General features: G+C 44.0%; 1 long non-coding RNA gene across 1 annotated transcript; it reads right to left on the bottom strand.

The window, feature by feature from the left end:
* Positions 1-7,655: 7,655 nt before the first annotated feature.
* On the bottom strand, positions 7,656-13,958 carry LOC125116503 (uncharacterized). The gene is made up of 2 exons (XR_007132360.1): positions 13,834-13,958; positions 7,656-9,110 (listed from the first exon to the last, which is right to left on the bottom strand). It is a non-coding gene; the product is annotated as an uncharacterized LOC125116503 (long non-coding RNA).
* Positions 13,959-16,309: the final 2,351 nt, after the last annotated feature.

Consider the following 16,309-nt stretch of genomic DNA (forward strand, 5'->3'; position numbering starts at 1 on the left):
TTTAATATCAAAAAGATGGAAAGTGGAATGGATAAGAAATGAGATCCTGCTGTATAGCACAGGGTATTAATGACTTGTGATGGAACATGATGGAGGATAGTGTGAGAAAAAGAATGTATATAAATGTATAACTGGGTCACTGCTGCATATTAGAAATTGACAGAACATTGTAAATCAACAATAATAAAAATAAATATTTTTTTTAAAAGATGAAAATTGGGTCACAGTTTTTGCTTGGAGGTGAGTTGCTCACTTGAGATAACTGGCGTTGAAGTATTGTGAGAACCCCAAATAAATGTATTTGGTTTGTTAGTAGCCTTCCTAACAAATACACCTTATATGATATCTTCATTTTGTAGACAGCTTTTTCTGTTTGGTCAGTTAAAATGTTTGCCACTAGCTCCAGACTGATCTGGTTCCAACAGAAAGAGAGCTTCCTTCTCTCTCTGTCCACACACCAAAGCCAAAACAGCTCTCATTATTACTGACCTAGAACCCTGTTCCTGGACCAATTTTGATGTGTGATGAAATGGTGTGACTTAGTGATCATGAGTATAAACTCTGAAACCAAAGTGCCTGTATTAGAATCAATCAAAGGCTCGGGGTTCCCTGGTGGCATAGTGGTTAAGGACTCAGCCTTGTCACTACTATGGTTCTGATTACTGCTGTGGCTGGGGTTTGATCTCTGGCCCAGGAGATTCCACATGCTGCAGGTGTGGTGGTGGGGGGAGGGGACAATCCAGAATCTAGCACTTTCTATCTGGGAGACACTGGACTGTCTACTTAATTTCCTCAAGCCTCAGTTTCCCCATGTGCAAAACAGGAAAAATAATAGTACATTCTGGCAATATTGTGAGGAGAAAATGGGTTCATGCGTGGATTTAAAACAGTGATTGGTACCTAGGAAAGCAAGAATTTCTACGACCTTGGTCCAGCTATGGCTCAGAGTGTGCACATGCTGAGAGATGTAACTGAAAGAAATACCAATAGTAAAAGTGTTTTGCAGTTTACAAAGTATTTTTTACATTTGTTTTTTCATTTGATTCTTGCCTCAATCTTGCAAAGAGGTCAGAGAGGTTCAACTAGCCTCAGAGCACATAAAAATAAACAACAGTGATCAATCTTGAATCCAGGGAACCTTGTAGGACATCCTGAGTGGTAGGGATATTGCAGAGGTGGTGATAGCAGCCTCCACCTGGCTTGAGCAGCTTGAATATGCCACTGGCTAACACAGCCCTTGGCAACCTGTGATTGAAAGTAATCCTCAGGCAGTATCCATGAGGACTTGGGTTCATCTCTGGCCTCGCTCAGTGGGCTAAGGAGGATCCAGCATTGCCAGGAGTTGCAGCGTAGGTTGCAGACATGGCTCAGATCTTGTGTTGCTGTGGCTCCAATTCAACCCCTAGCCTGGGAACTTCTATAAGCCGTGGGTAGGGCCCTAAAAAAAAAAAAAAAAAAGTAGTATTCAGGAACCATCTGCGGGGTGCTGAGAGGCACTGTTCTCTGTTCTTCAGGGATCTGGCATCGAGAGACACACAGGACCATTTGGTTAGGCTCTCATTGGTTTGATGTTTGGGGTGACCATGGCACTTAATATCTGGGGATGTTACCCCAGGTTCTGAAGTCTCTACAAAGGCCCATTCAGAGCTTGAAATGATTGTGTGGGTGTTTCTTTCTAGTTCGATCCTCCTTCCCTCCCAGATATGGGCTCTGCTCTGATTCTCTTGGACCCTCAGGGCACTTGCTGTTCCCACTCTCCGGGGATCCTATGAGCAGATTTTTCTTTGTCTCTGGGCACTTACACTTTCATGGTTTCCCTGAGCTCAGTCTTTCTGAATCAGCACACATGAACTCAATCTCATTCTTTCCCTCTCTCTTGCATTCTATTTCTCTCTCTCCCTCCCTCTCTCTCACTCTCTCACACACACAGTGTCCCACAATATATTCTCAAGTCAAGAAGTCATTCTCTCTCTTTCTCTTTTCAAACCACTAGAGTCAACCTTTGCAAAGATTATGGCTCTCTCCAATTTTATTTATGCCTTAAGTCGTCAAACATGGACCCTACCACTTATTCAAGACTATAAATCAACAAGACACAGACCTTATTTGAGATTGTTTCACTACTTATAAACTGGAGAAAATTATACCTGCCCCCTCAAAGAGTTATTATGAGGAATAAATTAATTTACATTTATGAAAACAATATGCAAAGAATTGTTACTCTTCCTGGTCAGGGAATCCCAAGTTGCTTGTGTCTGATAAAAGCATGAGTTGTGTTATGGAAAGGGTTAAAAAAACAATTGCAACAAATGATATCAGCCAGGTGGAGGCCAGTTTTTGTGAAAGGCACCTTTAGCTTCAGGCAACAATCACAGATTATTTAGTGAACATCTAATCTAAAGGCTGGGGCCCCTGAACAATATGCTCAGTGGGTGGTCAGAACAGCACTATACAGATGGTGGGAACTTAATGAACACATTCTGCCTCTGTAGATGATGATGATGGTGATGGTGACAATCATATCAAAGGTCATTACACACAGGAAGGTTGGTGCATAAAAGTGCTGTTGATGACTGTAAAGATGCAGCCATTTTTCTAATGATGCTCTCTGGAGGTCTTCTCATGTCTAGATTCTCTGATGAATGGGCAGTTATTTTCTATTGATCTAGTTCTACTCTTTGGCTTTCCAATTTACTGCCTCACTGAAGAGCTAATCTTGGGGAATCTTGCTGGTTGGCTGAGCACAGAGCCTGACAGCCATGTCTGGAGGTCACAGGCAATTAACCACAAAGCTCTCTTCCAATGAACCAGTTTTCCGGGGACTCCGTGATGGGCTGATGTCTTATGGGTTTGGAGAGAGAACAAGGAGCCACTTTTCATGATTCAAGACACATGATCATCTTGACAATACAGTCACATTTCTAGGGAAATAACCAGATGAGTTTTAGGAGCAAGCAAGGTGAAACAGGATTGTCATCACATCATCAACCAATACTAACTCTTCATCTCTTAATTAAGACACCTCTGGTGGCAATTAAAGCTCCTAGAGAAAGTACACTGAGCTTCTCATGATGCCAGGGTGCAATTTAGTAAGTTACTTACATGTTTCAATAAATTAACTAATATTTGGGTGACAATTTATATCTGGAGACTAGTTTGTTTCCTGCCTTAAAGTAAACTTTGCTTCTCTAGGAGGTCCAACAGGGCTACAGTGGTAATAAAATAATCCTTTGTTCAGCTCCCACAAGCAAAGTCACTAGATCCTTAGTGGTATCCATTGCCACAGAACCATGAGGATCATTGGAAGGAGAATGCTCCAAGCAGAGGAAAGAGCCAGGGCAAAGGCCTTGGGGTAGGAATAAGCCTGATGGGTTTGTGGTCCAGCCAGGAGGCTGATGTTGCTGGAGTGAAGGAGCAGGAAAGCAAGCAAAGGAAGATGAGTTCTGAGAATTAGGAGATGGGGCAGAGACAGGACTGGTACATATCAGGTGAGGCCATGCTGGCCTTTATGAAGACTTTGGCTTTTAAACTGAGTGAGAAGGGGGGCCATTGCAGGGTTTTGCTCAAGAGTGATCTGAATTATGTGGTCCTGAAAAAGGACCACATTGCCTGTTGAGAGAATAGATGGGAGGGCGGAGTGAAAAATAGAACAGCCAGGACTTCCCAAAGTGGCTCAGTGAAAATGGATCTGACTAGTATCTATGAGGACGCAGGTTTGATCCCTGGGCTTTGCTCAGTGGGTAAGGGATCCAGCATTACCTTAAGCTGTGATGTTGGTTGCAGACAAGGCTTGGATCCTGAGTTGCTGTGGCTGTGGTGTAGGCCGGCACCTACAGCTCCAATTAGACCCCAAACAGGCAAACCAGTAAAGAGCCAAACCAGTTAGGAAGTATTTGTGAAAAGGCATGTAGCTTGGACCAGGGTATCAGTCTTAGAGGAAATGAATAACATTCAACTTGGGGATGACTTTTAAAGCATGGCCAACAGGGTAGGCAGGAAGATTCCTAAAGAGACAGCTCTGGTTGGCTTCTTTCCTGGGTACCAGTCCCACAATTTTCAACTGTGTCTGGACAGCTCCACCTGATGGCTTTTTAGTGCTCCAAATCCATCATGCCCCAAACTCCCATCCCACTCTAACCACCGCTCTTCTTATTTTCCCCCTGAACATAAAACCTAGAATCATATAAAGTCTTCCTCACTCTCACATATAGTAGTTGATAAATTCTGGAGATTCTTTCTCCCTTGCCATTGGAACCTACACTTCCTGTCTAGCCCTACTGCCATACTGTAGTTAGACTGCCCTTGTCTCCCTCCAGAAGATTCAATTCCATAGATACTGATTGTCTATTATGGATGATGCCCTGCTGGAAATGCAAGGAAGAGTCCCATGCAACCCAGGCCCCCTTTCCTCCCAGGAAGCTTTCGAATAACGAGACGAGACTGGGGAAAGATAGGAAGCCTCAAGCTGGTCTCACAGCAACACCTGCAAGGCTTGGACCCCAGGGTCCTGACTGCATCGGGGAGGGGTTAGCGCTCAGAGCTCCATGGATGCTGAGCTAGCAGAGAAGAGCTTGAGGCATATCACACAGCTCTGCTCTTACATCTCAGCTCTTGCTGAGTGCATCCTTGGCCTGCAGCTTAAAAGACCCAGAGCCACTATCCCAGAGAGTCAAGACTCACTGTTGTGAGAGGATCATGAACTCCAACTCACAGAGCTCAGAGACTGAGCCTCAGTTCTACCCATTTACTCCAGGCCTTTGATTAATTCTCTCCGAGTAAGATTCCTGGAGTTAAAGGTAGTAAATGTGAAGTGGCTTGCAGAGTCAGGATGTGATAAACAGTAATGAATCCTGGATGTTGGGTTTCCCTCCTCCTGGCAAACCTTTACAATCTCACTAGATTCATTTTCATAAAACACAGCTCTTGGATTGTCATATTGCCTGCTTGGTAATTGACCTTCTAGAGAAAAGCCTCAAGGAATGTAATGAGTGTGTGCATTTTCAAACTTGAATCCATATTTCTTTTTAGGTCTTAGACATCCTCAAGCCTTTTCACCAATCAAAATCACCTTTTCTTCCTTTAAAGACAAGAAATAGAAGGAAACTTCTTTCATGTTATTTCTCTTGCAATAACTCCGTAAATTAGACAGTAATCTATAATGTGCCTGAAATGTTCCTGGGCTGGGCAATAGGAGTTGCAAGTACATTATTTGTCCCCTGTTTTCAAGGGTCTTATAGTCCAATGGCAGAGACTGGAGTCACATATGAAACAATCAGGGTGATGCAACTGCGAGAGAAAAATCTAAGCAGTGAGATGATTATCTGGGAAAAACAAAAAAAAGAAGGCTCTATGGAAACCACAGAGCTCGCATTGAGTACCAAAGATAGAATAGACTGGGCTAGGCGAGAGGAAAGTACACTTTGGATGCTCTGCTCTGTTATTTAACTCTCTGTTAACGGTTTATTTGCTCATTAAAATTCTCATTCTTAAAAATCTGCACTAATGCTGATATACTCTATTGAATTTGAAAATTCTTTTTAGAGGCTTTTGGCATCCTCTGCTGCAGGAAGGAGCCCTTTGCAGCACCCAAGCTTGGGGATTTCAGCTTTCCCTGTAGATTTTCTACTATCTCTGCTGAAAGTAGGACCTGCATCAGGCAGACAAAGCCTGGTAAGGAAGATGAGGTCACATATCAGCTTTTCTTTCCCCTGGGAATTTTCAAACACCCAAGTAAAGCAAAGTTTTCCCCATGGAACCCAAACTACTTAGGTTCCCAGTTTAAAGTCAGAAGGTTCCTATTATGCAATTTGTTCCCACTGTTTTTCTCACTTCCCTTTGGAATATTAATCTTAAACAACTGTTTCTTCTACAAAAAATACACAGGGCATCTTTTAACACAATATCCTTTTATATGTCATTTGGCTGGGAAAAGGCAGCTTTGCAAAAGAGAATTCAGAGCTTGTCGATTGGATTTTGGTTAATCTCTCTTGAGTTTAAAGAGAATAGATTACTGTTTCTCTTCCTTTTCCTAGAAGTGAGACTCAAATTCAATCTTATTTCATAGAACTCTTTGGATTCAGGTCTGGATACTTCAAAGTAGCAGAAAAGCTCTTCTCTTAAAACTTAATGGCGCCCTCATGTGGCACATCCCATTTCAAGACCTGAAAACTAATGGCAGCACTTTCAGAAGTGTTGCTTCCCAGAAACTGTGGAAATTATTTTTCAGTGATCAAAGCTATCAGGTTTATTATATTTTAAGATGACTATCTAAATTATCCTTTATTATCCTTTGACTTCCAGAGAATTTGAGATGCTTCTTGCTGCCTGCTGCCATGAGAACAGATCTTAGATACATGCACTGAGGGTATAGAGCATGGCTGATGGATGGTTTTTTAGAACACTCTCATGGAAAGGGAATTTGCTTTTAGAATCCATTGCTCTTAAAATCTTAGAAACCTGAATTGAGGTTTGAGTAAGGGAGGAGACTTGAGAAAATAGGTAAAGGCTTTGAAACTAAGCATACCCTTGGCTTTCTTCCTCCTACACATTCTGTTTCAAGAAAGCATGATTTTATACTTCACAAGGTAGTAAATAAGGCTGAATTATTTGGTTTCCTCTCAAGTTTCAGTGGTCAGGCTACTGGTAGGGATGAAGAAACCATGCTGGTCATTATTTTTCAAGGCTGACTTAGAACACAAGATCTTTGAAGCATTCTAATGAGATGGATTCAGAGCTTCCCACATGCTTCCAAACCATTCACCAGACCTGCTCACATTTCCCAGTGCAATCGGGGTGAGGTGGCTGATAGGAGAAACAGGCCAGCCAAAGGCTGTGGCTGGACCGTCCAATCTGTTCCATGGGTGTTTTATTAGCCATTTGGCCCAAAGATTAGCTCACTAAGATATGGGAAGCTCTGAATCTCCCCTTCACTGGGATGAGTGGTTTGAACAGTCAGTGCAGTCCTAGCTTGGCACATGCAGACATGGTCTGGTGTCTAGAAGGGCAAACTGCTTCGCGCAACATCAGTCAGGCGAAGAACCTAAAATGATTCTCAGGCTTACATTTTCCCAATAATGTTGGCATTTTATATAGGCCTAAGGTAAGGGTCAAAGCAATTAGCTGAGAGCTTAAAAAAACTGTAGGAGTGGAGTTCTCGTAGCTCAGTATGTTAAGACCTGGCCTTGTCTCTATAGGGTGTGGGTTCAATCCCTGGTCTTGCTCAGTAGGTTAAGGATCCAGTGTTGCTGCAAGCTGCAGCATAGACTATGGATGTGGCTTGGATCTGGTGTTGCCTAGACTGTGGTGTAGGTCCGAAGCTGCAGGTCCAACTCAACCCCTGCCCAGGAACTTCCATATGCCACAGGTGTGACCGTTAAAAAACAAATAGGAATTCCCATCATGGCATAGCAGAAACAAATCTGACTAGGAAGCATGAGGTTGTGGGTTTGATCCCTGGCCTTGCTCAGTGGGTTAAGGATCCGGCATTGCCGTAAGCTGTGGTGTAGGTCAAAGACGTGGCTTGGATCTGGCATTGCTGTGGTGTAGGCTGGTGGCTACAGCCCCGATTAGACCCCTAGCCTGGGAACCTTCATATGCCACAGGTGCAGCCCTAAAAAGACAAAAACAAAAGCAAAAGCAAACAAACAAAAAACAAGTTTAGGAGTTAAGAAAGAAAAAATTTACTCATGTCCCCTCACTGCTTGGGGACTGATTAATTTCAGTAGGGTGTCATGGAGATTTATGCCCAGGTGAGGAGTTTCATTGGCTTCAGAGACACCAAACTGTGTTGTTGTTGTTGCTAAACTCACTGACATTTCCAGGAGAGCAATGAAATACCACTCATCTAATAACAGGAGTACAAGTCACCACACTGACTTGGAAAATAAAGAGAAGGTGAAAGAGCTGAGAAGAAATACACACACACAAATATAGGTATGTTTAGTTGGCATGAAAGAAAAAGACCTCCCTGGTCATCTTGCTCCCTCTTCTGGAAGGGAACTGTGTACTCTTGCCACACAAAGTTGTTTCCATAAAGTTACCAGACTGGAAGATTGGAGGAGTTTCATCATGAAGGGAGAAGCCTCATGCTCCACATATTCTCCATGTATCATCAGTTTGTATGCATGTGAGAAGGGGACAGCCCCACAGAGGATAGGACATTTCTTCTAACTAACTCTTCCAAAGAAAGCTGAATGGAATAAAGGGCAAAGGATTGAGATCTTGAGACACTCACGGAGGGTCATGATTCACACTGACCACTGGAGGGCGCCCCTGTGAGTTGTCACTGCCCAGAAGCCCAGACAAAAACTTCTCTGATGCAGGTCCAGATGTATTCCAGGGTTTCTCAACCTCAGCACTGTTTATGGTTTGGACCAGACAATCTTTGTAGTCAGGGGGCTGCCCTGTGCACTGTGGCATATGTAGCAGAATATCTAGCCTCTAACTACTAAATGCCAAGAACTTCTGAGGAGAGCCCCCCACTGCAACCCAGGCACGACAAAAAAAAAAATATCCCCCGACATCACCAAATGTCCTTGGGGGGCAAAAATCACCCTTCATTGACAACTATTTATGTACTGAATGTTGATCTAGGCATCAGTCAGACCATTGTTCTAAGGCTCAAATTCTATTTCCCTAAACTCTTGTTTACCCAGGAGTCAATGGACAACTGCCTAGACACTGTAAACACAAAAGTTGCTCAAGGCCCAAGTAGAAGGTCAAAAACACAGCTGGGCTTTCCAAACTGCTAGCACCAGTTGGTGCAGAAATGACCCAGAACAACCTGGTTTCATTATACTGTATTTATAATAAATTAGCATTGTGGTTTTTGCCCCCTTGTGGGTTTTGCTTGGGTAATTATGGGTAAGTGCCTGAGAACAAGGGGAAGAGTTATATAACCTAAAGCTGTCAATCATCTCGTCAATCAAAAGACACAAGACACAGGGAGAGACTTCCCATTACTCTGAAAAACCAGGCCTCCCCTCACCCCGAGGCTGCTTCTGGTTTCCAGCCAGACAGCCCACTCTCTTCTCTCCAGGAGCGTACTTCCGCTTGTTCTGCTTAATACAATTCTTGCTGCTCGAAATTTCTGTCTCTTGTTGAATTCTTTCCTTCAGGGGACAAAGGACCAAGGAATTAGAACTACATTCAATATCTTATAATAACCTGTAATGAAAAAGAATCTGAAAAAAAAATATATGCTTGTAAGTCAACTATACTTCAATTAAAAAAAAAACACAACAAAACTATACTTGTTTCTAACATCTGACTCCATGTGGGGTCCTGATAGCTGGAAGAGACGTGCCCATGGAGAGAGTGCAAGGCTGAAAACGAATCCACCTTGAAATTCCCCTTTGAAGTCATCTTTGAATATTCTACCCTGAGTTTAAACATCATTGAATAAATAAATGAATGAGCTATAGAGAAAATGGAAACAAATATTTGTGAAGCACTTGTGCCATACATGATGCCATGAAGCTATCCAGAATATTAGCCATAGCTGCATAATTAATAAAGAGGCGGGCATGCAAACCATCAGAACACAGCAGAGCCAAGGAGAATAGATTATAAGGTGAAGAGAGTGAGGAGAAGGGAGAGTGAGCCTCACAGAGCAGTTTGGTGTGGAGCGCGCGTGGCGACTGTAGAGGGAAGAGTATCATAAGACCTTATATGGGGCCCTGGGGTTAATGTGTTACCGGGAAGCAGCAGCTTCCTCAATCACAGCCTCTTAGACCCCAGCAGTGCAAGTTTCACATGTGCCGCTTTCACGGCAACTTATGGAGACCTTGAGAGCTCACACTCACTCACAGCAACTTATGGAGACCCAGAGAGCTCATACTTACTCATGGCAACTTATGGAGACCCTGAGAGCTCACACTCACACGAAGACCAAATTGCCTTTCCTGAACCTTCCAGTCATGCTCCCTGCATTCAGGTTCTCCATGGTTTCTGAGAAATGTTCCATGAAGAGTAAATGATCTAAATCATGAGTTTTGCTGAGCCAGAGAAATAGAAGCCTTCATGAAAGTGCCCAGCTGTTGCCTCCTTTTCTCAGTTCCTTCCAATGCAAGCAGAGAAGTGCACTGAAGATGTGTGTGTGTGTGTGTGTTAGAGAGAGAGAAAGAGAGAGAGAGGGACAGGGACAGAAAGGTATTGATTGCCAGTTGCTTTATACTGGAAGGAAGATGAGGGCTGCCCTTGAATGAGAATATTAGGGTTTACTCCTATTTTAGCAGCAAAAAGTCAATGAAATATTATTTTTTGTGGCTACTGCTTCATGAGATGACAATTTCCAAGCAGCCGAAGATAGCTGGTGCCTTAACGAATGCTCCAGCAAAGTACCTAGCAGAGTGCATTCCAAGTGACACGGTGAAAAATACCTGCTTTTCTCTCATTCCTCTAGCTCTGTAACCCCATCATTTCTCTTCCTAGTCACAACTGGGTGACAACTTCTGTTGGAACATCACGAGAAGAAGGACACCAGTCTAGGGAGAAATCAGACTCGAGAACCTATGGGCTGCGGAGTGAATCTCCTTCCTGTTTCTCTTCTTCTTCTGCTTGTAAGAATGTCTGAACTAAAAGCCAAATCTCTCTGAAGCCAAAGCCCCCAAGCCCTACGGGGTACTGCCTCCCCTGTACTCTGCCAGGTACTTTGCTGGAGCAAAGGGAGGGAGGTGGTAGAGGGGTGGAGGTCAGCACAGGCCTTGTCAGGCATTGGGAGGATGTTGGCTTTTGCTCTGAGAGATGCCTAAAACCACAAACTTTCCCTGTCTTTTTATCCATATGTCACAGAAGCAGCACTGATGGATGTCATTATCTCCACGCTACCCAATTACCAGAACTTTCAAATCTCCTGAATTCCCAGCCTTCCACTTCACCAACCTAGAGAGATCCCAATCCTGTGGCAATATTTTATTTAGCTTCCTTTGTGTCTGGATGCAGGGGGCTGCGCCAGGGAGAAAATGGTTCAATTGTGCAGGTGAAAATAACACCAATCTCTCTCTCTCTCCCTCCTCTCTCTCCCCCTCTCACTTCCTCTTTTCCTTTCTCTTTCTCTCTAATTTATTGTTCAACTGGGACACTGTTGAGAGTGAATGGATACTGGAAGTAATTACACTAGGACAACAAGCATAAACCAGGACTGCCTTGGACACCCAAGGAATAATGGTCAACCTATATATAAACAATCCTACATAACTAAAGAAAAGGGGAGGAGGATCAGATCAAGGATGCTACAAACCTTCCAGGCCTGTGTTGAACCCACCCATACTTAGCAGACAGCTTTAACCCATTTCAAGCTCAGTTCCCTGAGCTCTGATCTGTTAACTTGCTGTCCACCTGGGTTCATCTTCGCCTCCTCTCCTCTGTTTAAACCTCCACACACATCTGAATTCCAGGCCTTCCTGCCTCTTCCAGCCCACTGCCAGCATCCTCTCTCTTCCCTGTAATTTTCAGTCTCTCCTGCTCTATTTCTCCCCACCTAAAAGCAAACGCTAATCCTGAAAATCCCTTTCCTGCTATTATGATCCCCCCACCCTATGATCGACCTTCATTTCTCCTCTGCTATCCAAGCCCTTTGAAGCCCTATCTGCACATGATGTCTCCTCTTTATGTCCCATCCGCCCAGGGCTGAATAGTTTCTGTCTCCTGCTAAGTTATTAAAGTAGTTCTCATCAGGATTAGCTTGATCCAAGTGGCCCAAACCACCAGACCATCTTTAACTTCCTTCTTCTCTCTCTCTCTCTTTTTACCACCACACCTGTGGCATATGGAAGTTCCCAGGCTAGGGGTTGAATCAGAGCCGCAGCTGCTGGTCTACACCACAGCATAACTGGATTTAAGGTGCATCTATGACCTACACCAGAGCTTACAGCAATGCCCAATCCTGAAACCACTGAGCGAGGGCAGGGATTGAACCCGCACCTTAACAGATACTACATCGGGTTCTTAACGCACTGAGCCATGATGGGAACTCCTTTGACTTCTCTTGATGCCTTTAACCTTATTAAGCCTTCTGATGAATACTCTCGACTCCCTCACCCTGAAGGGTTCTCTAGGTGCCTCTTCCGCTGCTCACTCCTCCATGGTCAGTTGCCACCAGTGCAAGACCTGGACTAACACCATTCAAAGGTCTAAAACATGTGGCTGTTGCTACTTCCTGCAGATGGTACCAGAGACACAGGGTGGCAAGCAGGTGGGCAGAGAAGGTGCTCTGGAAAAGCTGGTGATGCTCTTTCTTTTGGAGCTGAAAATCCTCAGGGGTCTGAATCTGCAGGAGCCACATGGCTGAGGGGTCTTTTTCTGCATATATATTTTTTTCAAATTTCACCCAATTGTGGGATGAAGGTAGCAGTAAGTCACATGTGTAACTTGCATAAGAAGGAGACCAAGTGCAGCACTAAATAGTTTGGGGGAAAGCAGAGTTCAACGATTTAAGATCAATTTCCTAGTTCTAAGACAGCCAAAATTAGTTTCCCGTGGCTTCTTTTATTTCTTTAACTAGGGTCACCAGAATGTGGCTTTCTGTTGGGAATGCGAGTTCAGCAGAAATGTGTCTTTCCTTAACGAGGCCTGGTGCCTGTTTGTATAGTGTCTGAGCCCTCGGGGGCTGTTCAGTGGGTGGTGGTGGCAAGCTCTGATTTCTAGCTGCAGGGAAGTCCATAGGCATCCTGTGGATGAATTAAATGGCCATAAACTACCCTGGAATTTTGGGACTGTCAACTTAAAAAAATGAAAATTGAGAGTTAAATTTTATTTGAGGCAAAATTAGGACTTCAGACTGGGAGACAGCATTTCAGGTAGCCCTGAGAAACTGCTCTGAGGAGAAGAGGGAGGAGCTAGGACATACAGGAGTTTTTGTAGCAAAGAGCAGGTAGCAGGAACAAAAGCTATCTGCGCTCACTGAAATCCTTCCTTCAATATGCACCTCCACTATCAGGGCCAGTATCCTGTTTTCACAGCCTGCAGGATGGCTGGCTCTCACCCTTGGAGGTGGCTGCATTCGCAGATGACAGTGACATTCTTTGTTTTGTTCACTTAACTACAGCCCAAATACTGCCCCAAAGAGGAAAGGGGAGACATCAGGATAGGATGGGGTGGGGGTGGGGGTGCATGCAGCCATGCACACATTTTATAAATTTTGTTGCTGGTCTCCTGAAGGTTAATGCTAGTCATGAGGAACAGAAATCACCAAGAAGGATAGTAATGTTTTTCTAGATATGAGGAGATGCAAGAATTGGTCACATAAAATCTTCTCCTAAAAATATCTAACTATCTGAAGACCTGTTCTTCCAGTTTTCCCAGAGCAGAGAGTGCCTCACTCCAGATCTCCACCTTGAGTTCTGCTCAGGGGGTGCTGCAGTTTGGCAGCTGCAGTGACTCATGATTAAATCCATGTAGAGGCAGACAGCAATTGATGGCAGGTGCCACACTCAGTTCACAGGACTCAGTGCAGGGCTTCCATGTGGGGCCTAACGCTACACAAGCTTTGTGGTGGGCTCATGGGGAGCAGTTTACCACTCAGAGCTGGCTATGCGGGCCCCTTGTTACTTTCTGGGTGTCTCTTTTTGTGGCCTCTTGGAGCCTTGATTCCGAGCAAAGCTAAGCAGTGTTGACTAAAAAAATCCCAACCTGAAAGTTGAGAGTTAAGTTTTATTTGGGGTGAAATTAGGACTTAAGACCAGGAGACAGCATCTCAGGTAGCCTGAGAAACTGCTCTGAGGCAGAGGCGGTGAGGGAGGAGCTAGGATTTATAGGAGTTTTTGCAACAAAGGGCAGGTAGCAGGAACAAGAGGCCTGGGCTCTCTGAAATCATTCCTTTGATATGCACCTCACCTATCAGGGCCAGTATCCACTGTTTTCACAGGCTTCAGGACTCACAGGCTCTTGCCCTTGGAGATGACTGCATTGACAGACAACTGTGAATACTTGGGTGGTATTCAGACTGAGCTGAGATACCACCCAAGGAGGAAAAGGGGGAGTATCAGGATATGATAAAGGTCAGGGGGAGGTGTATGCAGCACACACACATTTTATAAAAGTTTGCTGCTGATCTCCTGAAGGTTACTACCAGTCAGGAAGGAGCAAACACCACCATGAAGGATTTTAGTGTATGCGGAGATGCAAGAATTGGGCTCATAAAATACTTTCCTAAAAACATCTGACTATCTGAAGACCTGTTTTTCCAGTTTTCCCAGAGCACGGAGTGCCTCACTCCTGATGTTCACCTTGAGCTCTGCTCAGGGGGTGTTGATGGTCGGCAGCTGCAGTAGCTCATAATTTAATCCATATAGAGGCTCATGGCAAGTGCCAAACTTCAGTTCACAGCAGCACAGGATTCACCAGTTGCGGGAAGGCTATAAGAATTCCCATTGGGGCTATAGACAAGAGTCATCTTTGTGCGTTCTGTGTTACTAAAAGGCCTCTGTAAAAGTTCCTTTGTTCAAGGCAAGGAATGTCAGAGTTGACAGGAACCTCAGAGATGCACCAGCCCAGGCTTCTCATTCTTTTTATTTATTTATTTAATTTTATTTTATTTTGTCATTTTTAAGGCCACACCCATAGCATATGGAGGTTCCCAGGCTAGGGGTCTAATCGGAGCTACACCTGCCAGCCTACACAACAGCCACAGCAACGCCAGATCCAAGCCGCGTCTGTGACCAATACCACAGCTCAGGGCAACGCCGGATCCTTAACCCACTGAGCAAGGCCAGGGATCGAACCCACTTCCTAGTCGGATTCGCTGCCACTGCGCCAAGAAGGGAACTCCCTCATTCTTTTTAATATAAGTTTTGAAATACAGACAGTGGTTTGACCCCCATAACTGCATCGTCATGTGATTTCATAATGTTTTAATTCCTTCAATATTAAGCTTTTCATTGCTGACCGCAAAACAAGAAATGAGAACCAAGTAAAACATGAAGACTTTTCAAATTCTTTATAATGCCAGTACTCCCCATATTTTTTAAACTGCTGTCCTCAACCTGTGCAAAAACAGACGCCTAAGGACTTCATGTCCTTCCTCCTGGGCTCTTAGGCCATCTCCATTGGCATATTCTTCAAAGTCCAGCCCGAATACCCAAAAGGGCTTGTTTTTCTCATGTTCATCATATTGGCCTTTTGTTCTACTTAAAGCCGTTTTGGTGGGATCCTATTCCTTGCAAACAAACTAGTGTGGGAGAGTAATCTTTTTTTATTATTTATTTTGAGGAGGTCTTTCTTGTTTATTGAGGTATAGTTTATGTACAGTATCATACAAGTTTCAGGTGTATATTTATTTGTTGTATTTTTTAGATTCCACATACACGTGATAGCATACAGTATTTGTCTTTCTCTGTCTGACTTATTTTACTAAGCATGACACCCTCCAGGTCCATCCATGTTGTTGCAAATGGCAAAATTTCATGGGAGCCTGAAAGAGGGCATCAAGGAGCAGAGAACTGCCACACTCTTTCTCTAGCTTATCCCTGTCTTGGCAATACATACGTCCAGTGGCACCTTAACGTAACACAACACAACACAACACAGGGAAATTCAGGAGAGAAAACTTAAATTAACTGAGACACTGTTTTTCATCCACAGTAAACTGGGAGGTCAAAACAGAAATCAAGTCGAGTTTTGTAAAAATATAGAAAATTATCATTCATGCACACCTGAATTTGTGAAGTTAAAGTTGTATACTAGCTCACTAAAGTGTGGATTTATCCAAAGAACCCAGGGGAATCACATGGAAACAAACATCAGGAAGTACATCTGGGCTTCCTGAGACTGAGAAAGCCAACAGGCAGCTACTGTCTGTTGCTCTGTCCCTTATAATAATCAGGTTTTCTCTGGGACATGGTGCAAATCAGCTCTCTGCAAAGACCCCAACAGGGGCAGGTAGCTTCCTCTCCTGACTCACGGTCCCTCCATAACCTTTATGGAACTTGGTCTTTGGCTGGTGCTCACTAAGCCTCCATCTCTGCATGACTTACTGGTCTGTGATCACCACCAAATCACTGCATTCTTAATGCCTCTTGGCTCAAAGTTTTGAGAAAGAATCAGTTTTGACATTCTCTTCACTAGGTTCACACTCCTTAGACCAGGAACCCACCGTGGCCTAGTCATGTGGGGTCAGCAAGTGAGCGGTCATGTAAACAAGACATGGCAGCTCACATCATCAAAGACATATGGGTTGGACTGTTCCAGAGAACTGAGCCCAGTTTCTAATTCCCCCCTATTAAAATTACTGCTATACCTGTCTTATACTCCTCTCTATATCGTAACTTCCTTGAAAGCAGGCGCTCCTATTCATCTCTGCTATACAACTTTA

Source organism: Phacochoerus africanus, chromosome 1 (genome assembly GCF_016906955.1).
Source record: "Phacochoerus africanus isolate WHEZ1 chromosome 1, ROS_Pafr_v1, whole genome shotgun sequence".
Lineage (NCBI taxonomy): Eukaryota > Metazoa > Chordata > Mammalia > Artiodactyla > Suidae > Phacochoerus > Phacochoerus africanus.